At 42.9% G+C, this 26912-nt stretch overlaps 2 non-coding genes across 2 annotated transcripts; one reads left to right on the forward strand and one right to left on the reverse strand.

Moving 5' to 3' along the window:
* Positions 1-304: 304 nt before the first annotated feature.
* LOC125592127 lies at positions 305-411 on the reverse strand. Its single transcript, XR_007327976.1, has one exon. It is a non-coding gene; the product is annotated as a small nucleolar RNA R71 (small nucleolar RNA).
* Positions 412-25132: 24721 nt separating this feature from the next.
* Positions 25133-25239, forward strand: LOC125592070. Its single transcript, XR_007327920.1, has one exon. It is a non-coding gene; the product is annotated as a small nucleolar RNA R71 (small nucleolar RNA).
* Positions 25240-26912: the final 1673 nt, after the last annotated feature.

Genomic DNA, 26912 nt, shown 5'->3' on the forward strand with positions numbered 1-26912 from the left:
CCTCCACCCTGTCTGAGGCAAGACTTTGAGATCAAGCCTTCTCTGATCGCTCTAGTGCAGAGCAAGGTGTTCAGTGGTCTCCCAGCAGAGATCCCAATGGAGCATATTGAAAGCTTCGAAAAAATCTGCAGTTTCACTCGTGCGAATGGCGTGCCTCCAGACTATCAAGTGTATGCTATTCCCATTCTCTCTTGAGGGAAAAGCTGCACGGTGGCTGAAATCTCTCCCTACCGGCTCTCTCACTTCATGGGAAGAGGTCAGAGCAGCCTTCCTGAGCCATTTTTACACGAAGGCAAAAACATATGCTCTCAGGAGCAGGATCACCTCTTTCAAACAGCTCGCTGATGAGCCTTTTTGTGATGCATGTGAGCGTTTCAATGACTACCGCATAGAATGCCCTCACCATAGATTTGATGATGATTACCTCTTGGGCGTTTTTATGATGGAGTAGACTGGGAATTCCAGACTGCTCTGAACTCTGCGAGCAGGGGACATTTCATGACTCAGACGGCTGAGGGAGCATTTGAGCTGATTGAGAACATCACTCCTAGCTCAACCAACAAGAATCAGGAGACTGACCACTCCAAGAAAGTCAGCAGTATTGATGCTCAGTGGAAAGAGGAGCTAACCGCCAAGGTTGACCTGCTCCTCAAGAGTAACAAAGGGCAAGTCTTGTTCATGGAGCATGCCACGCAGAACAGTTACCAAGAGACCAACCAGCAGAAACCGCAGAGCGACCTGCAAGCTGCTCCAGCTACCGCGAGCAGTTCACATAGTGAGCTGAAAAATCTGAGAACTATGATGGAACAACTTCTGCAGAGCCAGCAGGTCCAGGTCAAGGCACTGAATCAGGTTACCACAGACATCAACACCAGAATGGACAACATGTTCGCTGATCTGAATTCAAAATATGACACTGTGAGCAACCACATAAAGAGGATTGATGTTCAGCTTGCTCAAACTGCTTAAACTGTTAAGAAGCAGCAAGAAACCTTTCGTGGAAAGAGTGTGATGAATCATAGGGTTGAGCACTGTAATGCAACAGATATGAGATGTGAGAAAGCTGAGGGAAGAGCAACAGAGCAACTGTCTGCTGAGACTGCTCCAGGCGCATAAGAGAGAGCAGAGCAGCCTACTAGCTCTGCAGTAACTGCTCCCGATGAATCTGCTGAGACTCCACCATCTCGAGTCTATGTTCCCAAGGTTCCCTATCCAATTCCACCTAGACATCTGATGGATCCCATTAGTGAAGAGCAGCTGATAGGTTTTAACAAGATGGTGAGAAGGCTTCCTAAAGAACTTGCATTCGAAGATGCTCTGCAGATTCGTCCATTGCTCAAGTTCTTTAAAAACTGTAGAGAGACTCAAGAGGAGATCAAGGTCCTCTATACCAAAGCACTGTCTACACCAGCACTGAAGGTATTTCCTAAGGTTGATGATCCTGGAAAGTTTGTTTTCCCATGTTCCATCGTAGGAACAACCTTCAAGGACACTCTTTGTGACTCTGGTTCTTGTGTGAATCTCGTCTCAAAGGCTATTGTAGACGATTTGGGTATTACTGATGTTGAGCGTTCTCAGCTTACCCTGACCTTTGCAAACTCTTCCAGAGCAGTCCCATATGGAACCATCCGCAGCCTTCATGTTCAAGTAGGGGAATGCGTTGTTCCTGCTGAGTTTCAAGTTGTTGAGATGAACAAGGATCATGAGATGCCTTTGATATTTGGAAGGACATTCATGGCTACTATTGGAGCAACCATCGATATGCCCAACAAGAGAGTCTGCTTCTCCAACATCAACAAGAAAGTTTTCTACAAGGCTGTACCCACCAGATCTTCCTCATCACACGCCTCTTGCATCTCAGTGTTTGATGTAGAAAAGCTGAAGGTTGTTCCAGAGAAGGAGCATGGTGATAGGGGTGAGAGCAGGCTGTTCTCTGATGAAGATCCTAGCATTGATCCTACTAAATTTAGAGGGAATTCAAGGGTGAAACAGAAAGTCCAGAAGAAAAGGGTCAAGGGAGATCCTACAATGACGTTGATACCTCTCAAGTGTGATGAGAACTCCATTGAGTATGAGGTAAAGTGCAAGGGTACCTCCAAACCGTTCTCTAAAGTCAGAGCCATTCTCACACATGAGCTGAAGGAGAAAGGGAAAGCTGCTGTGAAAGGGTTGTTGAGCAAGGTTTTGAAGCTGACCATGTCTGATTGTGGAGCTTGTTTTGGAACAGGCCCTCCTGCTCAACCAGACTGATCCCTGTGGGAACCGAAATTCGCACGGTCGATTTCCGTTTAAATAAGGAAAGTAGGAGAACCCTAATTTCCAGAGGTCCCAGATATCTGCTAATACCACACGCCAAGCAATCAGAACACGAGACGAGAACAGTAATAAAATAAGAGATCGAAAAAGAGAGCAAGATAGTTCTTATTCCGAATCTGTGTTTGAGCGTTTACAACAAGGTAAGTGCCTAGGCTACGAGAGCTGTCGGCGAGATTCCTAGTTCTAAAACCCTAAGACGGCAAAAACCTAATTGAGTTGCAGCTCGAATAACAAAAACGGAAAATTGCCTAAAATCGCTCTAAGTGCTAAGTTCGCTGTGTCAAAAATTCCTCCCCATGCCTCTTGCCTAGGACCCCTTATATACTGGCTCCAAGGTCGGTTTACGCCTTTCCTCTTCTGCCCTTAAGCCGCCATAGCATAAAAATGGAGATATTCCATTTTTTTCCATCTTCGTAATTATCTTCAAAATTTCGTATTTATCCGCGGAAACTTGACATTTGTCTTCCCTTGCGAACCAAGCGTAAACCGACATGCGGTTTAGGGACTGTTGGTTAAGAAATCGTAAGTTGGGCCTCAAGTTGTGTCTTAGGTCCCTTTGGGCCGTCTTTCGACTGGAAGCGTTTATTACGGCTTCTTTCGATAAAAAATGAACTTTCCGCGGTTTTTACGGTAAAGTTTGATTGATAATTTAGAAATGGCGGGGAACGTGAGATGGGTTCGATACGGTATTCGGGAGATAGCATCGAAGGGTAGACGAGAATGCATGGACTGATATCGTATCGACGTTTCGGAAGAGCTTGGTCGCTACGTAGCGACCAAGCTTCGGCTCGAGCTCGGTCGCTACGTAAGTACTTGGCTCGAGCTTGGTCGCTAAGTAGCGACCGAGCTTTGGCTCGAGCTCGGTCGCTACGTAGCGACCGAGCACGCTATGTAGCGACCGAGCACACTACGTAGCGACCGAGCACGTTACGTAGCGACCGAGCACGTTACGTAGCGACCGAGCACGCTACGTAGCGACCGAGCTTTGGTGAGAGCTCGGTCGCTACGTAGCGACCAGCTTTTGCGTTGGTTGCTACGCTGCAACCTTGTTCGCGTCTTTCTCCGATTTTTCGTAAATGTGTTTTCTCCGCAAGATTCTTCGTAAAAATAGATTTTTTTCTAAGATTTATTTTTCGTAAAAACGTTCATGCCGATTTTTACGGACTTTCAGACATTTATTCCGTCGTGACCGATTTTGACCCCAACAGTTAGCCCCCCAGCTCGTTAGAGCCATGAGCTTCTAGCGTGAGGTTTTAGCGAGTGGCTTGGCAAGTTTTAATGGTCGAAAAGGTTCGTGGTAAGTGGTCTTCTCGCTCTTCTAAGAGTAGAACGCGATAAGATTGGGGCTGCGCCTTATGACGGCTGCCTACGTACCCTTGTTGAAAGGATCAAGCCTTTCGTAGTCCGTCTTGGAGTTAAGGTTCTTATGACTTGTTTTCCAGCGAGACCTTTACGGTCTAGTTTTTATGTAGCGGTTATAAGGCGTGTTGCTGCCGATGGCATTTTATATGGGTGTAGAAGGAAGATTACGAGTTGTCATCTCGAAGTCTAACTCTGTGTGAACTGCTATATCCGTGATCTGTTTCGAGAGTTTTCCGCAGTGTGTAAATCTTGCGGGATTTCTGAAGACGCTCGAATATTGGCAAAGAGACAAATTTTGGGATCTCGTATCAAGGTTTTTGATACTATGCCTAGAGATGTTAGAGACCAGTGCGCTGGGTTTAGGGCAAGACCTAGGTTTACTCCTGGTTTTAGAGGGTGCGATGACTAATTCGACTTACGTATCCCATTTCAGTTTCATCATGATTCCATACCGATTTAAAGTCTGCGATAGGTTCTCGGCTTATACGACTTGTATGGTTGGAACCGAGCATCTCTCCAAGGACAATTTTTAAGCCTCCTGGAAGTGCTGACCAAAAATTTTGGGTTTCTTTTATAGCGCTATTATCCTTGTGTCGGATGTACGAGAGTCATCTCCACGAGATGGCTAAGTCTGTTTAGGACGTTAAGAGTTCGTTGTGATCAGAAACAAACTTAATGGTAAAAAATACTGTTTCGAGTCTTCGCGAAGGATATGTTTTGAGAAGATGTTAGTGCGTACGACTGTCTGGTCTTCCAAGAAAGTGTTTTTATCGAGGAAGGAAATTTCATCGAAGAACGAATCTTCAGGCGTCTGCGACGTCTCGCGAGGCTGAAGATTTGTTATTCTTTCATATGCCGCGTTTCTTGCTTGAAATGTTCGCGGGCTTGAAGATATTTTGCGATGTTGCAAGGCTTTAGTCTTAGCCCTACGTTTGAGAAACGTTCTTGTTTGACTACAGATGTTCGCAGCCAAAATTGTTGTTCCTGTTTGGATGCTAATAATTTGATTTGCGATCGAGGAATTAGGACTGAGGTGTCGTGGAAATTTTTTCATGGGAAGAAGCGTTTTCCTTCATAGTGCTTTGTGAAGTGTTGCCTTTCCGAGATCTATTTCGTGCATTTTTTTAGGATGTTTCGTATAGCTCTAGAGGCTTTGTTACGGATTTTTCCTTACATGCCGCGTATTATGGGTAAAACGTTGCGGGCTTAAAGTGAATTGTGGAGCGTATTGAACTCGGTCAATTTTCGAAAAGTTTAGATCCTCCTTTAACCAGTTGGTTGTTATGACTGAGTTTCGTTACGAAGAATTTATCATATGACTTCCGGCTGTAGGCTATACGATAATTATTTTCTTAATAGTCGCACGACGTTTTTAAACAAATCGTAGATTGTCGTTTAGCCGTTAAGTGATGGAGCTATGGTTTCTCAAATAGTTTGGCTTGGCGTGAGGGATGCGTTCACTCAGATAGCCAAGGATGTTGTAGGTCAAAGATTAGACAATGGTACTTTAACATTTAAGGTCATGTTAGTTTACGATTGTCCTTAAAGGGGATGGCAAATATTGGTTTCGACCTTTAGTGGAAGGCGTAATTGACCGAGGGCCAAAGAGCGCTTGTTGAGATTGATAGGCCAAGTTTGCCGGGGTTATCCATGCTAATATGGCCGATAGTCGTAGAAAACGATTCTCCGCTCTAGGTTTCAGTTATACGACGAATATTTCGTATAATGTGACCTATAGTCTTATGAAAATCGAATCTTTTTTGCCTGAGGAAGACGAAGCCCAAGAGGTTTGCTACATAACCAGTGTGGAGTCAGTGGCGGGACGACTGCCTTCTCGGATGTGACCGAGGGAAAAGAAAAGCATAAGCCAGCGAGCCGCATGGTTGTTCATAAAGCCTGTTATGTTAACTTTCGAAAGTTTCTTCGTAAGACTTGGTCTGATTGTACGAAAGATTTTTCGCGTAAGTAACGGGGACCGGTTTTACGAAGGTTGTAGATCGGTCACATATAAACATATGTTAAAGTAGCGTTATTTCTGTGGGTTTCACGAGAAATGTTTATGTTGTGATTTCGATCCTAGGTGAAAGTTGCTTGGAGTTACTCATGGAGTGTTACCGAAGTTTATTTCATTACGATCTAGTTGCAGAACGTTTTTCATAGGTTTTATGAAAGGATTCTCATGACACATTCGTTTCTGGAACGAATTGGTCGACCAGAGGTGGATCTAGCCACCATCGGGAGGAAAACGTCGCTTTGTGCACGATGCTACATCTATTCTCGAGTTTACTTCGTCACAAATGTTTTCGATGCTTTTCCGTGACTCACTTGGTACAACGGAAACTGAAAGAAATGCTTTGGTGATTGAAGATTTCTCGTAGAAATTTTTAAACGAAACTGGCTTTCTAAAACTAGAAAGGGATTCAATACTTTGGCTAATCGTCGAGTTTCAGTTTGATATTTGTATATGTTTTCTGTACGCATGATTGCGACAAGAAATGATGTATAGTCTTTGAGATTAAGTTCATGATCGGTGAATATGTTGCTAGCATTTAGACGAATTTTAGATTGTCGTTTACCTATTTGAGACGATTTGCAAAAGTTTTTGAAGTTTGGGAGTATAGTATACGTACCTACTCCTCTTTTTTTTTTTTTTTTTTAATGAAAGAAAACAGTTGAACCGATACTTTGAAGGGTTGTGTACGTTTCTTCTTCTAAGGTTTGAAATGATCAATAATCCTGGACGATTTAAAGACGACGCTTGGACTGTGATTTGGTTTGTTTCCACTTTGACGACTTGGAATATGTCGGTTCTGAGAAAATTGCTAGAAACGAATCGGTTTTAAGACGACGTTCATGTCTCTAGTTTTTTCTCTCTTTAGATAGCAAGCTTGATATGTGTGGCGATCGTTTCTCAATTTTCGGAGAGTTTAGATCGGTTTGCAAGATCTGGTTGAACAGTTATGGAACGATATATCGAGACAAGAAAAATCGCCTAAGACTTAGTTCGCTAGACTATACACCTAGGTTTTACGTTTCCTAAAGTTCTATGGCAGTCTCAAAGGCGGTTTTATTTCTTAGTAATTTCCTATGAAAATTCAAAGTCTGATTTCAAAAATTTCAAGTCGGAAATACCTTAGTTCTCTCGAAGACGCGGTTTTGTTTCTTCTCAGTTTTGCTTGCTTATTTCCCCTTCCTCTTCTCGTGTATGTTCGCCACTTTCGATATTGGTCTTTATCCTTTAAACTTGACTTTTATATTCTCCTTAGATACGACGTTAATTTTTATAAAAAGGTTCAACGTAATCGTATAGTTGAGGCGGCTAAGGTGTTAAGTTAACCGTTGCCGTTTTATACGATTAATCTGAATCCAAGCGAGAAAACAAGTCTTTGCGGGTTTTTTTTATCGTAAAGTTTCAATGGTAACTCCAATCAAGACGAAACAAGAGACGTTTCGATCGAGATTTGAAGGAGAACACAAAGATGGAGGTAAGGGCGAGTAGGAGCAAGCGAAGGAGTTTAGACGAGTCCTACTTGTTTTTGTCGTAAAATCTCAACGGAAACTCCGATTGAGACGAAATGAAAAGCGTTTCGATGAGGATTCAAAAGAGAACCTAAAGGAGGACCTTTCTGAGGCATGACAGGTTGCTATGTAGCGAGTGAAGCTCTGACAGGTCGCTACGTAGCAAGTGGAAGCAAGCCAAGAAGAGTCCTACTTGTTTTCGTCGTAAAATCTCAACGGAAACTCCGATTGAGACAAAACGAAAAGCGTTTCGATGAGGATTCAAAAGAGAACCTAAAGGAGGACCTTTCCGAGGCCTGACAGGTTGCTATTTACCGAGTGAAGGTCTGACAGGTCGCTACGTAGCGAGTGGAAGCAAGCCAAGAAGAGTCCTACTTGTTTTCGTCGTAAAATCTCAACGGAAACTCAGATTGAGACGAAACGAAAAGCGTTTCGATGAGGATTCAAAAGAGAACCTAAAGGAGGACCTTTCTGAGGCCTGGCAGGTCGCTATGTAGCGAGTGAAGGTCAGACAGGTCGCTACGTAGCGAGTGGAAGCAAGCCAAGAAGAGTCCTACTTGTTTTCGTCGTAAAATCTCAACGGAAACTCCGATTGAGACGAAACGAAAAGCGTTTCAATGAGGATTCAACGAGAACGCAAAGGAGGACCTTTCTGAGGCCTTGCAGGTCGCTACGTAGCGAGTGGAGAGTTGGCTGGAGTTTGTTCGCTACGTAGCGACCGAGCCGTGTGCGTGCTCGGTCGCTACGTAGCGACCGAGCTGTGTGCGTGCTCGGTCACTACGTAGCGACCGAGCTGTGTGCGTGCTCGGTCGCTACGTAGCGACCGAGCTGTGTGCGTGTTCGGTCGCTACGTAGCGACCGAGCTGTGTGCGTGCTCGGTCGCTACGTAGCGACCGAGCTGTGTGCGTGTTCCGTCCCTACGTAGCGACCGAGCTGTGTGCGTGCTCGGTCGCTACGTAGTGACCGAGCTGTGTTCCTTCTTGGTCGCTACGTAGCGACCGAACTGTGTGCGTGCTCGGTCGCTATGTAGCGACCGAGCTGTGTGCGTGCTCGGTCGCTACGTAGCGACCGAGCTGTGTGCGTTCTTGGTCGCTACGTAGCGATCGAACTGTGTGCGTGCTCGGTCGCTTCGTAGCGACCGAGCTTAGCTAGAGCTCGATCACTACATAGCGACTGAGCTGTGTAATCGATTTGCTGCGCTTCCTTTTTCCGCGATTAACCTAGGGGTTTTCTGCGGTTTTTGGGAGAACAAGTTTTACCTTCCGAAAAGTTTTCGGAAAAAGTGTTTTGGTAAAACTCATACGCATTGAAACTTCTTTAGCTCGGAAATGAGCCAAACTTACGGGGTTTGATAAAATTTATCGTTTCCCTTTACGTTTAGACAGATAAATCGCGAGCTTGTTTCGTTGCACTTCTGTGGCGAAGAGTCGCGGCTAGGTTTTCGATTTTCTCAAGAACTGTGGCGTTTGCCTAAGCGTTCGCCGTAGGCGCAGTGGCGGCTGGAGTTGTCCTTCCAGCATTATTGCAAACTACGATTTTGTCTTTCGTGTTTCCAGACATTTTTTTGATCAAGCGTTTTGTGGCTGAGAGTTAGATTGATCCGTACCTCCCCTCCTTCTAGCGCCAAACTGTGGGAACCGAAATTCGCACTGTCGATTTCCGTTTAAATAAGGAAAGTAGGAGAACCCTAATTTCCCAGAGGTCCCGAATATCTGCTAATACCACACGCCAAGCAATCAGAACACGAAACGAGAACAGTAATAAAATAAGAGATCGAAAAAGAGAGCAAGATAGTTCTTATTCCGAATCTGTGTTTGAGCGTTTACAACAAGGTAAGTGCCTGGGCTACGAAAGCTGTCGGCGAGATTCCTAGTTCTAAAACCCTAAGACGGCAAAAACCTAATTGAGTCGCAGCTCGAATAACAAAAACGGAAAATTGCCTAAAATCGCTCTAAGTGCTAAGTTTGCTGTGTCAAAAATTCCTCCCCATGCCTCTTGCCTAGGACCCCTTATATACTGGCTCCAAGGTCGTTTTACACCTTTCCTCTTCTGCCCTTAAGCCGCCATAGCATAAAAATGGAGATATTCCATTTTTTCCGATCTTCGTAATTATCTTCAAAATTTCGTATTTATCCGCGGAAACTTGACATTTATCTTCCCTTGCGAACCAAGCGTAAAACGACATGCGGTTTACGGGCTGTTGGTTAAGAAATCGTAAGTTGGGCCTCGAGTCGTGTCTTAGGTCCCTTTGGGCCGTCTTTCGACTCGAAGCGTTTGTTACGGCTTCTTTCGATAAAGAATGAACTTTCCGCGGTTTTTACGGTAAAGTTTGATTGATAACTTAGAAATGGCGGGGAACGTGAGATGGGTTCGCTACGGTATTCGGGAGATAGCATCAAAGGGTAGACAAGAATGCATGGACTGATATCGTATCGACGTTTCGGAAGAGCTTGGTCGCTATGTAGCGACCGAGCAAACGTAGCGACCGAGCACACTACGTAGCGACCGAGCACGCTACGTAGCGACCGAGCTTTGGTGAGAGCTCGGTCACTACGTAGCGACCAGCTTTTGCGCTGGTTGCTACGCGGCAACCTTGTTCGCGTCTTTCTCCGATTTTTCGTAAATGTGTTTTCTCTGCAAGATTCTTCGTAAAAATAGATCTTTTTCTAAGATTTATTTTTCGTAAAAACGTTCATGCCAATTTTTACGGACTTTCAGACATTGATTCCGTCGTGACCGATTTTGACCCCAACAATCCCTATCACCAAGTCAAGCTAGTGACTTAAACCAAGCGCTTGGTGGGAGGCAACCCACTGGTGAGTGTCATTAACATTAGGATTTTCTTTTTACTTATTTTTGGTTTTAGTTTGTTGAGTCTCAGGTCATAAATCAGAAAATCCGAGATCCTTGACGGGAGCAAGCAGGTGGCTGCTCTCATTTCGGAGCATCCTTTACCGGAGTAACCACGTCTTGCTCTGTCAGGCTGCTCCGCGCCAGGTAAGTATCTCGAACAAAATAATTTGTATTTCTGTTTAATCCTTCTCTCTGATTTATTTTCACACCGAGACGTTGTGAAGTAAGTCTGGGGGAGGGTCTTTGTCGTTTACTAACGCGTTTATTTCTTATGGTTTTCATGTTCGAGTCAGTTTTGAGCCAGTTTGAGTCTTTTTATTGAGTCAAAACTTGTGGGGATTATGACCTTATTTTGATAATCATTAACCACCTCGTGGTTTAGTTATCTTATTCAGTGACCTTATCAGTGAGGAAAGACGACACACTTGGACCTGGAACACCCCGACTTTATTTCACCTTGCTCTCCAGAAGATTTCGGCTTGTAAAGGTTACTCTGGAAAGACTTAGCTCCAATAACTTGAACCTAATCTTGACTGAAATTCTTCTTGTTATGGGCATTAGATCAGGGAAAACGAGAATACACTCATGACTTCTTAATTCTTTCTATCCATCTTGTTGATCCTGAGTGGCTAGCTCATTCTTAGCTAGTTCCCACCCTGGACCTTTAAACCATTGTTCCGCCCTCATGCATTCTGTTTTTAAGTGTCATATGTGCAAATATGTGCAAAATGGCCGGAGAGGAAAGGATCAACACAGCCATCACTCGTTTCTATCAAAGAATACACTTTAAGAGCAAGGGCATACATGATCCGAGAGGAAGAGAGCAACCTGTAGGGGTGCTCCGAACAGAAACACAAAGAGGGTGAAAGAAAAGCTGAAATCAGGACCACCAGAGGCACACCATATGTAATTACCCCTTTCTCGTCATCATCATCATCATCATCTTATGAACTCTGAAAAAAAAAACTTAGGTTCTAAAAGATGATGAGAAGGGGAAGAACGAAAAGGAAAACAGTGCCCCTGGTTGGTCGGCGAAACAAATGCTGATGTGGGAGTGAACAGTGTGAACAAGGGTGATTTGGAAAATGGAGCAACCTGTCAAAGAACAGAGGAAGCAGAGGCGACTGCTCTGCAGAGAAAAACGAGTGGGGGTCTGTGGAGATCAATGGATCCATCATCTCTTGCAATTTTGCGCAATATCCTGCATCCTCTGCAAAGAAATGGCAACCCCTAAACACTTGCTAACTCCACTTAAACACTTAAAAAGCCTTTCTCGTACCTAGACAGTCTACCCTGAATAATGCCTGTGACAAGAAGCTCACACTGATCTTAATTGAATGTAAGAAGTTTTGTCTGGAAGTGTGACTTTTGCAGGTTTGAGATATAGAGTATTGAGCCGATTTGAACAATAGTCAGTGGGGTTTTGGTAAGCGTGTGTTGTCCTAGAATGTCTGCTCGTATGGTTCAGAGATTCATGGTTAAAGTATGGTTGCTGAGCCATAAGAGAGTTCCCACACTTTCAAACCTTTCTCCCTGGTCTTGATACTTGACATTGTTTGAGGACAAACAAGGATTTAAGTCTGGGGGAATTGATATATGGTGTTTTTGATATCTTTTATATATGTTTTCTTAATTGTTTTCAAGTCTTTATCGAGTCTTTCTAGTCTTTTTTGAGTCATTACAGGTCTGGATTAGGTAAGGAGGCATTTGGAGAGACACATGAAAAAAAGAATGAAATTGGAAGTTTTCTGCCGCGGAGCACCCCTACGGAGCAACCCCAGGCCTGCTCTCGAAAATTATGGAAACTTCTCATTAATTTCGGGATTGTCCCTAGCTTTTCTAATTTCTTCTCCCAGCCGCCTGTGGTCTCTAGACATATTCTATTCTTATTTTCTTTGACACTCTACGCTATTCTACAGAAAAGAAAAGATTGGAGACTTTAGGATTTGAGGATTTGTAAAGGGAGAAGGATCTTCATGTCTCTCGTTTTAGAGAAGACCTCCTGAACCCTATTTCTCTTTTATTGCAGTGTTATTTCATGTTTTCTCCTATTATGATCCCTGTGTTTTTTTGTGCTATGGCTGAGTTGTCGGATTTGTTAGTCTAGGGTTCTAGGGTGTTGATTCATGAACTGAACATAAATAAGCTTCATCTCTTTGTCTTCGTTTATAACTGCTCTTAGTGCTAATACTAATCTAATCACTTAGTGTTTGAATCTAAGTTTAACCTTTTATCATTAACCATGAATTAGGCTGCAGGATCTGTTATAAACGAGCATCATATCCCTGATCAGCGAGAGTAGATATCAGGGTATTTTGTGAACACATTAGATCTGTGCTTTAATGTTTGATACCGACCCTTGATCCAAGTGAGAGCTTAGGTGTCAAGGTCGCTCTGCAAAAGGAGCAGCTCTGCGAGAGCAGGCTGTTCTATCTAAGAAATCTGAGTTCTAGACTGTTCTTAACCGAGCTTGAATAATTGTTTGGTTCATCATGTTAACACCCAATGAAACACCCTAGGCTAGCATTCTTCATCATCTGAAAACTCCAATCAAATCTGTTACTTGCTTGTTTTATTTTCTTATTTAGAATTTCATCGTTTTGTCTTAGCTTGATATTGATCCCATAGAAATAAAGTGTAACATTTGGTCTCTGTGGATTCGATCCTAAAGTGCTACATCGACATACCATTCGATTGTGGTAGTGTGCACATTAGGTTAATTGGTGTACGTATACACGTAAAATCAACAGGTCCATGAAGCAATGCCTCATATGGGAGGTGGACAGCTAGATGTTCCATGACGTCAAAAAATCCCAGAGGAAATATCTTCTCTATGTTGCACAATAAGATGGGACTGTTCTGCTGAAGCTGTTCCACGACTTCTTCTTTAAGAGTGCGTGTGCTCAGATCCCTGAAAAATGCTCCAATGCCTTGTATATCCAAAAACAATTAAACACATTATATTAGTCATATATGATTGCAAACTAAACCATTATAAAATTACTGCGTTATAATATACTACCTGCAAGTGCTTCATGTACGTTTGTTGGAAGTAGCTCCGCAAATGCAGAGGGAAGTAGTCGTTGCATAAAGACATGACAATCATGACTCTTCATCCCGGAGAACTTTTGACCCTTTTCAACACATCTAGAGAGATTTGAAACATACCCATCGGGGAACTTCACTTCTGATGCCACCGAGTTAAACAACACCGACTTTTTTTCTGAAGACAATCTGAATATCGGAACGAGAACTTGTCCATTGATTTTTATATGTAACTCACTTCTTGAGCAAATATCCGGAAAGTCCAACCTCGATTTTATGTTGTCTTTTGTCTTCCCTGGGAGATTCAATATTGTATTCATGATGTTCTCAAAGAAATTCTTCTCTATATGCATCACATCGAGGTTGTGGCAGAGAAGAAGATCCTTCCAGTATGGCAACTCCCAAAATATACTCTTCTTGTGTCAGTTGTGATGAACACCGTAAGAATCATGCATATTACGAAGGACATGCCAATTACCACCACAACGAACTGTTTCGTTAGCTCCGTAGTAGTCGATTTGCGCTTCAATTTGTTCTCCAGTTAGATATGGAGGAGGAGTGTCTCTCACAACCCTTTTGTGCCTAAACAAATTCTTGTTTCTTCGGTACGGATGGCCAATGGGAAAAATCGACGGTGACAATCGAACCAACTTGTCTTCCTACCATTCTACAGTTGAAACGCATCTGTCGTTCCATTACAATATGGACAAGCAAATCTCCCATGTGTAGTCAATCCAGACAACATCCCATAGGCAGGAAAGTCACTTATGGTCCACAAAAGCATCGCTCGCATCGTAAAATTCGTCTTCGTTGAGCAGTCATACGTCCTCACCACTGTTGACCACAAATCCTTCAACTCTTTTATCAGTGGTTGTAGGAAAATATCCAGAGACCTTTTTGGATGGTTCGGACCAGGTATTAATATGGTCACGAATAGCAACTCCCGTTGCATGCACATCTACGGTGGCAGGTTGTATGGCGTAAGAAAGACTGGCCACAATGAATATTGTCTCCCTGACATTCCGAATGGACTAAATCCATCTGTGCATAATCCAAGATACACATTCCGGCTATTGATGTTAGGAGTTTTCATGGCTCATAAGACAAATGATGTAGTATAAAAGATTGTCGAACCAATTCTAAGGGATTCAAAGCACCGAGAATGCAAGTACGTACTTAATCTAAGTGCAACCGATAATTTGGATGGTTTTAAACTACTACTAATAATAGAATGCAATAACAGAACAATAAAACGATAAAAGAAGTGACTTTCTTTGGTTGTGATAAAAGAGAACTCATGGGTATAGGAATTAGACCTTGGGTGATCAAGTTTCGAACTAAGGATGGCAAGTGGTCAATCAAACTATCAACCTTAAGCTTAAACACAATCTTAAGCAAACTCTATGTCTAGATGAATGTTCATTTACTAACATATTTCAAACATCAAATGTCTTTGGTTGAATAATATGAAAGCAATCATTACTAACAAGTCTATTGGCTATCTTAACACCTTTAACAACAAATGTCTTTGGTAAAGTATGTTAAAAGCTTAGGAGAGTTGTCCCAAGCATTTCATCAAACACCTTGTGGGTGGGAAATGCCTAAAGATCAACTTTTGAGAGGCCAACTCAGAAGATGCATTACGAATACTCTACTAGCAAGGAATAAGGAGGATCTACACTATAACGTCATAGATCTAGCCTAATCACCCTTCATCCCCCTAACCCATGAATTCAAGAGTGGATTACTCACTACTCTTCATGATTCCTCTTAAACCCATATTGGATTTCAGATTAATCATGTAGAGAAATACAGACAATAGATATGAAAACAACATAATTGCAATAACAAAATGATCAAATTGATTCAAAGAGATGAACTTTCCAAGAGGTTTTTGGTGGTTTTTCTTTTGATAAAAAAAGAGATGATCCGCCTGGTGGCTTCCAAAAAGTACTTAGAACATAGGTTTAGAAAGTAAAAACGTGCATAATGAAATGACCAAAAGGCCCTTGAGTAAACATAAATTCGAGCAAACAATAGGCACGAAGCGACCTCCAGTAGTCGCTCCGAGAGGTCTCTCTAGGCTTCGGGAGCGACCTGGAGGGGTCGCTGCGAGACGTCGCTCCGGGCCCGTTTTCGTGTCTCCGAGTGATGAAAACGCGAGCGACTTCTCCGCGTCGCTCTGGTAAGGTCGCTCTGATAAGGCAGGTCAGAGCGACTTGACGGTGTTGCTCCGGGAGGGTCGCTCCCAACGCTCTGCTCGTCCAATGATCACCTTTACACCTCTTTTGAGCTCCAAATACACCCAAATGTCTCCGAGAACTCCATGCGGTACTCCAATACCTAATAAAGACTTATGTATGCAAAATGCAACCTAAACATGGCTAAATCCTAATCTATATGATCAAAATGCACATGGGTGAGTGAATAACACAATGAAAATATGCAAGATATCAACTCCCCCAAACTTGTTCTTTTACTTGTCCACAAGTGAACTTTCTAGAACTCATAGGGAGAGAGGTTTGAAGGTGGGAGCTCATAGCCAAAAGAAACACATCTAGCACTCAATTCAACATTTAAATCCAACATGAGCATACTCTCTTATTATACTCTAGCTTCTCTAGGCCTATCTCAACTCTTTTTGCCCTTACATTCATCATCAAGCATCCACACATTCAAATCAACCAACTCTCACATTCATTAAGCATAAAACATCAAGTGAATTCTTGCAAATGGTCAATTGGTCCAAATCATTTGGTTGGGTAAAGGGAAAGCTTTTATTCAAGTGAGTCAAGAGGTTCAAGATACATGATCTTTTAAGGTGGTTTACTCTCAAGACAAGTAGCCTTGAGATTGCACATAATATATTTAAGAAAGGGACCAACTCATGTATACAATGCTCAATCTCCACTGTTCTACCCCTTTCCCAAACATACAAGTTACACAATCAATTTCCAATGTCAAACCCAACTCACATCTCTCACCAAAAGATCCCAAGAACACTTTGCACATAAAACTCTCTTTCTTTGAAATCTATTAAGAATTTTCCTCAACTTCAAAACAATCTTAGCTCCTATCAACTTTGCTAGCCCCCCTTTTCTTTTTTTTTTCTTCTTTTTTCTTTTACTTTCTTTTTTTTTTCTTTCTTTCTTTTTCTTACATTTTTTTTTTTTCGGGGGCCAAGACTTTTCATAAACTCGAGCTAGATGTTTATCTACTAATTCCAATAAGATTATCCATTTAAACACAAAGAGTCTATTTTTTTTCCTTCGAAATTTTCATGCTTCCAAATCATAATCACAATACTCACCCCCACCTATAGCTAGACAATAGAGTGCCTAATCTAGCAAGAATGAAGATCAAGCATTGTCGTTCCCGATACTCTCAACATTATGCACATGTAAGACTTTTCGAAAAAGGCCTCACTCATCAAACAATGAAAGCTTAAAAGGAGGAAAGGGTTTTGGGAGTGGTGTACCACTCGAGTTTGTCAAAAATATTGGCGTAAAGGATGTGACAACTCAAGTGTGTATAACCATGACTCAGTACACAAGGGACCATAAGAAAGAAGCATTAAGTTCGTTCAGTTCATATAAGGTTGTAGTTGGCTTCAAAGATTGAGTTTCAGCAACTAATGAGATTCAGGAAGAGTTTTCAAGGCTCGAAACATACAAGGCTTTTTGAGAGATGCAATAGCTAGTCGAGTGTGAGATAGTGTTCTTTACAAGGCATCTTAAATCATTGCTCCCAATGCAAGTGAATGCAACCTATATGCTCTAGACTCTCCTAAAAATGCAAGTGATGCAATCTATATGTTTTTTTTTTTTTTTTATACAAAAAGGTATGTGTGCAAGACTCAATGCAAATTCATCAAAGCAAACATGATCAAATACTTGGTACCTCCCCCAAACTTAAGTTACACAGTCTCTGTGTTGTCAAGTAGAGAGAGATACCCACAAGAGAAAGCTAATATGCAAAAATGAGATGGTATATACAAGGGAAAATAGTGAAGTACCTTCAAGGATAGTGAGTAGGGGCAGAGGCCCCAGCATCGTCGTCGTCCGGTGGGAACGTGGTGTAGTAACCCCCAGGTGCGTAGCCGCAGTCTCCATACCATTGTTGGCTCTGAACCTCGTCAATCTGAACCTCACTATCTGAAGAGGCTAGGGATGGAGACTTGTTTCCTGAGGTGGAGGGTTGAATGGGTGGGTTCCTCCATTTTCGCTGGAGCTGTCTATCAGTGAGGGGGAAACCAAAATCAGTAGGCTGAGGTGGGGGCTGGGGTACTGATGTGTTCGCGAAGGCGAAGTCCGCTGAGCTACATCCAGCTATTCCTCCTCTGGTCAAGACATCATCCACTTTCTTGATGAACTTGGCTGAAGTCTTTGCTTGCTTCTTCACCGTCTTGCTCAGAGCCTTGCACTTGTCCTACAACTTTTCTATTGTCCTATCTTGTGCCTTGTTCCATCTCTGAAGTCGACCAATATGCTCATGAGCGTCACGAAGCGCACCAGGAGGAAGAACCCCATCATGTGGCTTGAAGTAGTAGCGCGGAGGTCCATAGACGGGTACAGATGCTTCCCTAGGAGGTTCGTCATGTCTCGTGTTCTTTAAGAAAGTCTTCCTGGGATATGTTGAAGCTGATAGCTCCAGGTCTCTCTAAGCTCATTAGGTTCTGGTTTGGAAGAACCACTTCGACCGACTTGCCCATTAAGTAGTAGTCGTGGACGTAGTCCTTCCCATACATCCCACTGAAATAGGTGGCAATCCTCAAGTAAGTGCCATCAATGAACTTAGGCCCTGCTGCGTCCTTTCCCAAGGGATTATTCAGAAATTGGAGCAGTGGTGTGATCATCCCGCCTATCCCAACCTTTGGGCGCGAATCAGAGGTGTACCATGCCCAGTCTCTGTAGTGCTCGAGACGATTCACGAAGAAGCTGACCATCCCGAAGGTAGCATAGATGTCGGTGTTAGGAAGGGGCAACACTCCGGGGGGGGGGCGTAGGGGCGGATAGCCGGGCAGAGCAGTCTCATGTCTTCCTCGGTGACATTACCAGCTTGCTTCCGTGGGTAGAATGCATGGACGAGCATCCTATGGAGGTAGCGTACAGACGGGTGCCGGATATGTGAGTTCTTGTCAGCCCCGGTAGAGTGCTTGTTTCCAGTGATCAACTTCCAAAGCTCGATGGGGAGGTTTTCACACTTGGGAAGGGAGTAGTCTGCCAAGTCTTGGAATGACTCTCCCAATATCCTTGAAGTTCATGTTGTAGTCTCTCCCATTGACCTTGAACCTGATTTTGCCCCATCCTTGCTTCACTTGCGGAGCGTCATGCTAAGTGACCTCAAGGGAAGACAAGAACTGACAGGAGACATCCCTGTAGGCAGGGTAGGCCATGGTGAGGAGTTTGGGCATCTTTAGGTGCCCCAGCATTGCCTCAATATCAGAATCGAGACCCAACTCATTCAGCAAATCAAGGTCGGCGACTCTGGTTGGAGTCCAAGTCACCCCATTCAGCAAATGATGATACAACTCTTCCACGGATGGAGTTTTCGCTATGTCTCTATCAACAGCAACCTCCTTCCCTTTTGACATCTTGGCCCTCTTTGTAGGAGCCTGCTCATCCGCACTTTCATCGCCACTCTCCTCATCTGTGGCAACTGCTACACTTTTTCCTGCCCTCTTCTCCTGCTCTTTTGCCTTTTTTGCAGCCAAGGTTTACTGTCGAGAAGTCCTCTGTGTCCTAGAGCCAGTCTACTCCGAGGATAAAGCTTTCCCTCTCAATGCAGATTCTTGTCTCTCAGCTTCTTGCTTCTCAGCATCCAACTTTCCCGTAGTTTTCTTAACCATTGGTACCTGAAAAATTCAAAGCTTGGAAAGGGATAAGTGGATGAACTTTGCAAATGAAAATTGCAAGAGTAAACTCAACAAATGAACAGCAATGTAAACTCAAGTTAACTAAGCAGTCAAGCTAAGAGTAAAGAATCACACTTCTCAATCTTATAAAAATGTGAAAATTACAAGACAAGTAAAATTCAATAATCAAAGTGGTTCTAGAGTGAGAGAATTCTTTAATCAAACCTTTCAACACCTTAACATACTAAATTACCCACTAGCACACTTAATTGGGGTCAATTTTGAAAACCCCCAAATCCATGAACCCTAATTTTGCCAAAGTTCAAATTAAACTCAATTTCACCATTAATTCAACAACCTAACTTGATAGATAAGCTTTCCCTAGTCTATTTTACCACAATCTAGCAAGAAAATGACTAAATTTCGCTTTTCAAATTCTAGGGTTCATGGACCTACGAATTTGAATTTAAAAACTCAATACCTTGCTTTGGATGAAAAGAAATGGTGAATGGGTGGTGAGGAATAGTTTACAGGGGCGAAAGCTTGGATTTAGTAACAAGAACTTGTTGATTTGGGTGAGAATTGAGAAAGTTAGGGGATTTTTGGTGTGGGTGAGTTTGAGAGAGTATGAGTGTTTATGAGAGGAGGAGAGGGTGAGGAAGATGAAATCGTGGGTGTTGGGTAGGTTTAGGGGCGTCCGGTTCGGTTTAGGTAGATTGGAGATTGGTTCATTTTAACTAAACCAGGTTTAAAACGAAGAAAACTTACCTGGACCGGCTCGGGAGCGACTTGAGGGTGTCGCTGCGAGAGGTCGCTCCCGGGTCGTTTTTTTGTGTCGTGATTCGACGAAAACGCGAGCGACCTGGCTGTGTCGCTCCGAAGACGTCGCTCCCAACTGGAGAGACTTCATGTGCTCGCTCTAGGAGATCGCTCCAAGAGCGATTCTCGCGTATCCGACGCCATAAACGCGAGCGACCTCGCTGTGTCGCTCCGGCCACGTCGCTCCCACCTGGAGCGACCCTTCACACTCGCTGCTGATCCTCGCTCCCACGATCGATTCTCTGCTCAAACCGGATCGATCAAGCACCTGCACACCACTTCAATTTTTTTTTTTTTTTGAAATATGATGAAAATAAAAATACTAATGCAATATGTACAAGGATACGCATGTGACTTCCTCCCAAGTGAGCTTGTTTTAAGTCTCTAACTTGACTTTGCCTCCTTTTGGATTAGGCCGAGGTAGGATCAGACAGTGGAGTTGAAACCCCATCTTCCTCGGGTGCATCTGCCATGTAGAGCTTAACCCTTTGCCCATTGACTGTGAAGTCTCTTACATCAGTACTCCATAAAACTATTACTCCATATGGCCTAACCTCCTTGACCTTGAAAAGACCGGATCACCTTGACTTAAGCTTTCCTGTAAATAACTTCAGCCTAGAGTTGTAGAGAAGAACTTGATCTCCTTCTTTAAACTCTCTCTTCAGGATATTCTTGTCATGGAAAGCTTTAGTCTTCTCCTTGTAGATCCTTGAGTTCTCAAAAGCATCCATTCTTATCTCATCAAGCTCATGTAGCTGAAAAAGCCTTTTCTCCTTGGCACTCTTGATGTCAAAGTTCAACAACTTTACTGCCAATAGTGCCTTGTACTCAAGCTCCACTGGCATATGGCAAGCTTTCTCGTACACTAAGTTGAAAGATGTGGTCCCCAGAGGTGTCTTGTAAGCTGTCCTATAAGCCCAAAGCGCATCATCAAGCTTAATTGACCAATCCTTCCTTGTAATCCCCACAATCTTCTCCAAAATGGACTTGATCTCTCTGTTAGAAATCTCAACTTGACCACTTGTTTGAGGATGGTAAGGAGTTGCCACCTTGTGCTTAACACCGTTCTTCTTGAGAAGTCCCTCAAGCAGTTTGTTGATGAAATGAGACCCTCCATCACTGATTACAACTCTTGGAACCCCGAACCTTGGAAAGATGGTGCTCCTGAACATCTTGGTTACAACTCTAGCATCATTTGTGGGACTTGCAATAGCTTCCACCCATTTGGAGACATTGTCAACAGCTACAAGGATGTATTTGTTACCAAAAGATGATGGAAATGGCCTCATGAAGTCTATACCCCATACATCAAACACTTCAACTTCAAGGATTGGATTTTGAGGCATCTCATTCTTTTTTGTGATGTTCCCTCTCCTTTGGCATGAATCACACTTTGAAACAAAGTCCTGTGTATCCTTAAACATATGTGGCCACCAGAATCCAGCTTGTAGCACCTTCGCAATAGTCTTGAAGGTAGCAAAGTGGCCTCCATAGGATGATCCATGACATTGTGTAAGGATCCCATCAATCTCCTCATTAGCAACCACTCTCCTATAAAGTTGGTCCTTGCAGAGAATGTAGAGGTAGGGCTCATCCCAGTAGTATCTCTTCACATCCTTGTAGAACTTCTTCTTGGCATAGCCCACAAGATTCAAAGGTTCTTTTTTGTGGCTAGGTAATTTACCAAATCAGCATACCAAGGTTCTTTCTCCTCTGTTGCCTTGACTTCTTCAAGCTTCCTACCAGTCTCACAAACTGCCATCACTGCTCCAATAGCCATGATTTGTTCCTCAGGAAGTCCTTCGTCAATAGGAATGTCACACTCCACTCTCAGCCTGGACAAGTGATCAGCTACACCATTCTCAACTCCTGGCTTGTCCTTGATCTCTAAATCAAACTCTTGAAGCAAAATAATCCATCTCAAGAGCCTGGGTTTTGCATCCTTCTTTCCCAAAAGGTGTCTCAACGCAGCATGATCTGTGTAGACAATGACTTTAGATCCCACCAAGTAGCTTCTGAACTTCTCAAAGGCAAAGACAATGCCTAGCATCTCCTTCTCTGTTGTGGCATATCTCATCTGAGCATCATTCAGGGTTTGGCTCGCGTAGTAGATCACATGGGTCTTGCCATCTTTCTTCTGCCCCAAAACAGCTCCCACAGCATAGTCACTAGCATCACACATGATCTCAAAGGGGAGATACCAATCTGGTGGCTGGACAATTGGAGCACTGAGGAGTTCACCTTTTAGCTTCTTGAAGGCTTCTAGACATTCCACATCAAAGCTGAAGGTGGCTTCTTTGCACAGCAGCCTGGTCAATGGTCTAGTGATCATGGAGAAGTCCTTGATGTATCTCCTGTAGAACCCAGCATGACCTAGAAAACTTCTGATGTCTTTCACTGTCTTTGGTGGGGGCAAACCAACCATAACATCGATCTTAGCCTTATCCACCTCAATCCCCTTCTCTGATATCTTTTGTCCCAGCACAATCCCTTCTTTAACCATGAAGTGACACTTCTCCCAATTTAACACAAGGTTGGTGTCTTCACATCTCTGTAGGACCCTGCACAAATTTACCAAACAAGCAGAAAACGAAGATCCATAGACAGAGAAATCATCCATAAACACCTCCACAACATCCTCAATTAGATCAGAAAAGATTGACATCTTGCACCTTTGAAAGGTGGCTGGAGCATTACATAGACCAAATGGCATTCTTCGATATGCGAATGTACCATAAGGACATGTGAATGTCATTTTCTCCTGATCATTGGGATGTATGGGGATCTGGAAGAATCCTGAATATCCATCAAGAAAGCAATAGAATGGATGGTTTGCAAGTCTCTCAAGCATCTGATCAATAAATGGAAGTGGAAAATGATCTTTTCTAGATGCAGAGTTCATTTTTCGGTAATCAATACAAATTCTATGACCAGTGACTGTTCTTGTTGGTATCAATTCATCCTTGTCATTTTTAATTACAGTTATACCACCCTTCTTTGGCACAACATGCACAGGAGATACCCATTTAAAATCTGAAATATGGTAAATAACACCAGCATCTAAGAGTTTAAGAATCTCTTTCTTTACAACATCCTTCAGGTTAGGATTTAACCTTCTTTGATGCTCGACTGAAGTCATTGATTCATCCTCAAGATGTATCCTATGCATACACAAAGAGGGTGATATTCCTTTGATGTCATCAAGAGAGTAACCTATTGCTTTTCTAAATCTTTTAAGTGTTTTCAAAAGTTCAGATAGCTCAGTTTCAGTAAGTTCACTACTCACAATGACTGGGTAGGTTTCATTAGGACCAAGGAATGCATACCTTTCACCATTGGAGAGAGGTTTAAGCTCCACTTTAGGCGCCTTAAGCTCGCTCCAGTCGTCTTGCTGGGTGTCCTCTTGTTGAATGACTGAGGCTTCTTGATGAACCACTTGTGGCAGCTCCTCATACTGATCCTTACTACCAAATCCTCTGTGTGAATCCAACATCATCCCATAGGCAGCACTCTCAAGGTTCTCAATCACTTCAGCTTCTCTCTCTATCGTCAAAGCATGCTGTAGAGGGTCTTCTAGTGACAACTCTTCAAGGAGCTCATCAGCAAGGGCGTCCACCTCTTCAATGTAGAAAACTTGCCATTGAACTGTTGGTTTCTTCATTACCTCCTTGATGTCAAAGTGAAGAACATGCCCTTTACCCAAGTGGAGATCAATCTTGCCCTCTTTCACATTATCAATTGCTCCTGCTGTAGCTAAGAAAGGCCTTCCAATGATTAAAGGATCTGCAGCTTCCTCACCCATCTCAAGCACCACAAAGTCTGTAGGGATCTCATAGTTTCCAACCATAACGGGGAGGTCCTCCAAGATACCCACAGGGTACTTCACGGAACGATCAGCCAATACCAGAGACAGTCTACACTTCTTGTACTGAGTGAAACCAAGCTTCTTAGCAACAGATAAAGACATCAAGCTGACACTAGCTCCCAAATCGCAGAGACATCTATCAAATACCATAGGTCCAAGAGCACAAGGTAATGTGAAGCATCCTGGATCTTCTAGCTTCTTTGGAACAACAAACCTCTGGATGATGGCACTGCACTCATGAGTGAGAATCATCATGCCCTCCATCTCTTTCTTCTTTGCAGCTACAACATCTTTCAGGAACTTGCTATATTGAGGAATTAGCATGAAAGCATCAATGATGGACATTGTAACTTGAACTTCACTCATTTGCTTCTCAAATAGAACTTTGTACTTCTCTAGCAGCTGCCTCTTGAATCTACCAGGAAATGGAAGTTTGGGTTCATATGGAGGAGGAACAAAAGAATTCTCACTTGCTGGAGCAACAACTTCACCATCTTTCACTGTTTTCTTCTCTTCCCCAACATTTCCTTTACCTTTGGCTTCCACAATCTTCTCCAAGATTTCATCATTGATTTTCTCATCAACAATCACCACTTCATCATCTATGTTGATGGCAACCCCCCTCACCTTGTTTCTCAGCATCCTTGGTGAGAGCTCTCTGAGGTAACTCCTTACCACTCCGGAGGGTGATAGCTTTCATGGTCTCCTTGGGGTTTTGCTCAGATTTTCCAGGTAAAGAACCTTGTTGGCGATTTTGTTGAGTGTTCATGGCAGCAAACTGGTTCTCCAAAGTTCTGAACTTGTTGTTGAGCTCATTGTAGCTTCCATCAATCTTTGAGTGAAGGTTCTTCAACTCATAACCAACATGCTTCTCACTTCTTGTCTGAGACTCCAAGATTTGTTTCAGTAGGGCATCAATGCTGCTGACTTGAGGAGTAGAGGTAGAAGGATTAGCTTGTTGTTGGGAAGAATGGTGTTCTTTGTTGTTGAAACCAGGAGGAGGGTTTTGTTGAGTCTGATAGCTGCCTTGCTGGTTGTTCCGAGGCTGATAACCACTCTGTTGGTTGTTGGAATAGGATTGCTGTTGGTAGTTGTTGTACTGAAAGTTGGACTCTTTTTTGTACCAGCTACCATTGTTGTTGATAAAACACAGCTCTTCTTGACTTTCCAAACCCTCAACCTCATGGACAACAGGTGGTGTCTCTTGGCTTGGGTTACCAACAAAGTGCGGCTGCTCTTGGGTGGCTTTATCAGCAATGAGGATGTCTATCTTATCCTGTAGAGCTTTCAACTCCTTCCTCGTCTGCTTGTCATCTGTTCTACTGCCTCTGTCATGGTCTCCACTTTAGACTGCATCACTCTTTACCATGTTGTCAACCAGCTCTTCTGCATCTTCCTCAGTTCTCGCCAAGAAGACCCCATTGCTAGTTGTATCCAGTCTGGCCTTGTACTTAGGAAGAGCACCCCGGTAGAATGTGCTTAGCAAGCTTTCCTTAGAGAAGCCATGGTGTAGGCATTGAGCTTGGTAGCCCTTGAATCTCTCCCAGGCTTCACTGAATCCTTCCAAGTTCTTCTGTTGAAAACTGGAAATCTCATTTCTCAGCTTAGCAGTTCTTGAAGTAGAGAAGAACTTCTCCAAAAATGCTTTCTTGCAGTCATCCCAGGTGGTTATAGAGTCGCTGGGTAGAGACTTCTCCCACTGACGTGCCTTACCCCCCAAAGAGAAAGGGAATAACTTGAGCTTTAAGGCATCTTTGGACACACCATTGGTCTTTGACAACCCACAGTAGCTGTCGAACATGTCCAAGTGATCAAATGGGTCCTCTAGAGCCAAGCCATGATACTTGTTTTTCTCGGTCACGTTGAGGAGTCCTGATTTGATCTCAAAGTTGTTGGCTGCTACAGCTGGTGCTCGGATTCCCAATCTATGACCATGAATGTTGGGGCGGTCATAAGTGCCAATGGGTCGAGCTGCTCGCTGTTGGTTTTGTGGAACGTTGTTAGCTCCATTGGCGTCCGCATCATTTTGAGGTATGTCTCTCATATCAGTATCCATTCTCTGCAAGTGAGCCTGTTGCTCTTCTTCTCTTCTCTTTCTAGCACACTCTCTCTCTAAAGCTCTGATGTCTGCAGCTCTTGGAACTAGGTTTGATGTACCCCTGCTCCTCAAGTTCATACACTTGTAAATTAAAGGGAGGTGAAGATGGAGAATCAGTAACAAAAGAAAATAAAAATAACTTAGCCTCAAGCAAGTGACTAAATCTCAATGTTCAAATCTACTCAGAATTTGGCAACGGCACCAATTTGATGTTAGGAGTTTTCAAGGCTCCTAAGACAAATGATGTAGTATAAAAGATTGTGAACGATTTCTAAGGGATTCAAAGCACTGAGAATGCAAGTACGTACTTAATCTAAGTGCAACCGATAATTTGGATGGTTTTAAACTACTACTAATAATAGAATGCAATAACAGAACAATAAAACGATAAAAGAAGTGACTTTCTTTGGTTATGATAAAAGAGAACTCATGGGTATAGGACTTAGACCTTGGGTGATCAAGTTTCGAACTAAGGATGACAAGTGATCAATCAAACTATCAACCTTAAGCTTAGACACAATCTTAAACAAACTCTATGTCTAGATGAATGTTCATTTACTAACATATTTCAAACATCAAATGTCTTTGGTTGAATAATATGAAAGCAATCATTACTAACAAGTCTATTGGCTATCTTAACACCTTTAACAACAAATGTCTTTGGTAAAGTATGTTAAAAACTTAGGAGAGTTGTCCCAAGCATTTCATCAAACACCTTGTGGGTGGAAAATGCCTAAAGATCAACTTTTGAGAGGCCAACTCAGAAGATGCATTACGAATACTCTACTAGCAAGGAATAAGGAGGATCTACACTATAACGTCCTAGATCTAGCCTAATCACCCTTAATCTCCCTAACCCATCAATTCAAGAGTGAATTACTCACTACTCTTCATGATTCCTCTTAAACCCATATTGGATTTCAGATTAATCATGTAGAGAAATACAGACAATAGATATGAAAACAACAAAATTGCAATAACAAAATGATCAAATTGATTCAAAGAAATGAACTTTCCAAGAGGTTTTTGGTGGTTTTACTTTTGATAAAAAAGAGATGATCCGCCTGGTGGCTTCCAAAAAGTACTTAAAACATAGGTTTAGAAAGTAAAAACGTGCATAATGAAATGACCAAAAGGCCCTTGAGTAAACATGAATTCGAGCAAACAATAGGCACGCAGCG

Source organism: Brassica napus, chromosome C8 (assembly GCF_020379485.1).
Source record: "Brassica napus cultivar Da-Ae chromosome C8, Da-Ae, whole genome shotgun sequence".
NCBI lineage: Eukaryota > Viridiplantae > Streptophyta > Magnoliopsida > Brassicales > Brassicaceae > Brassica > Brassica napus.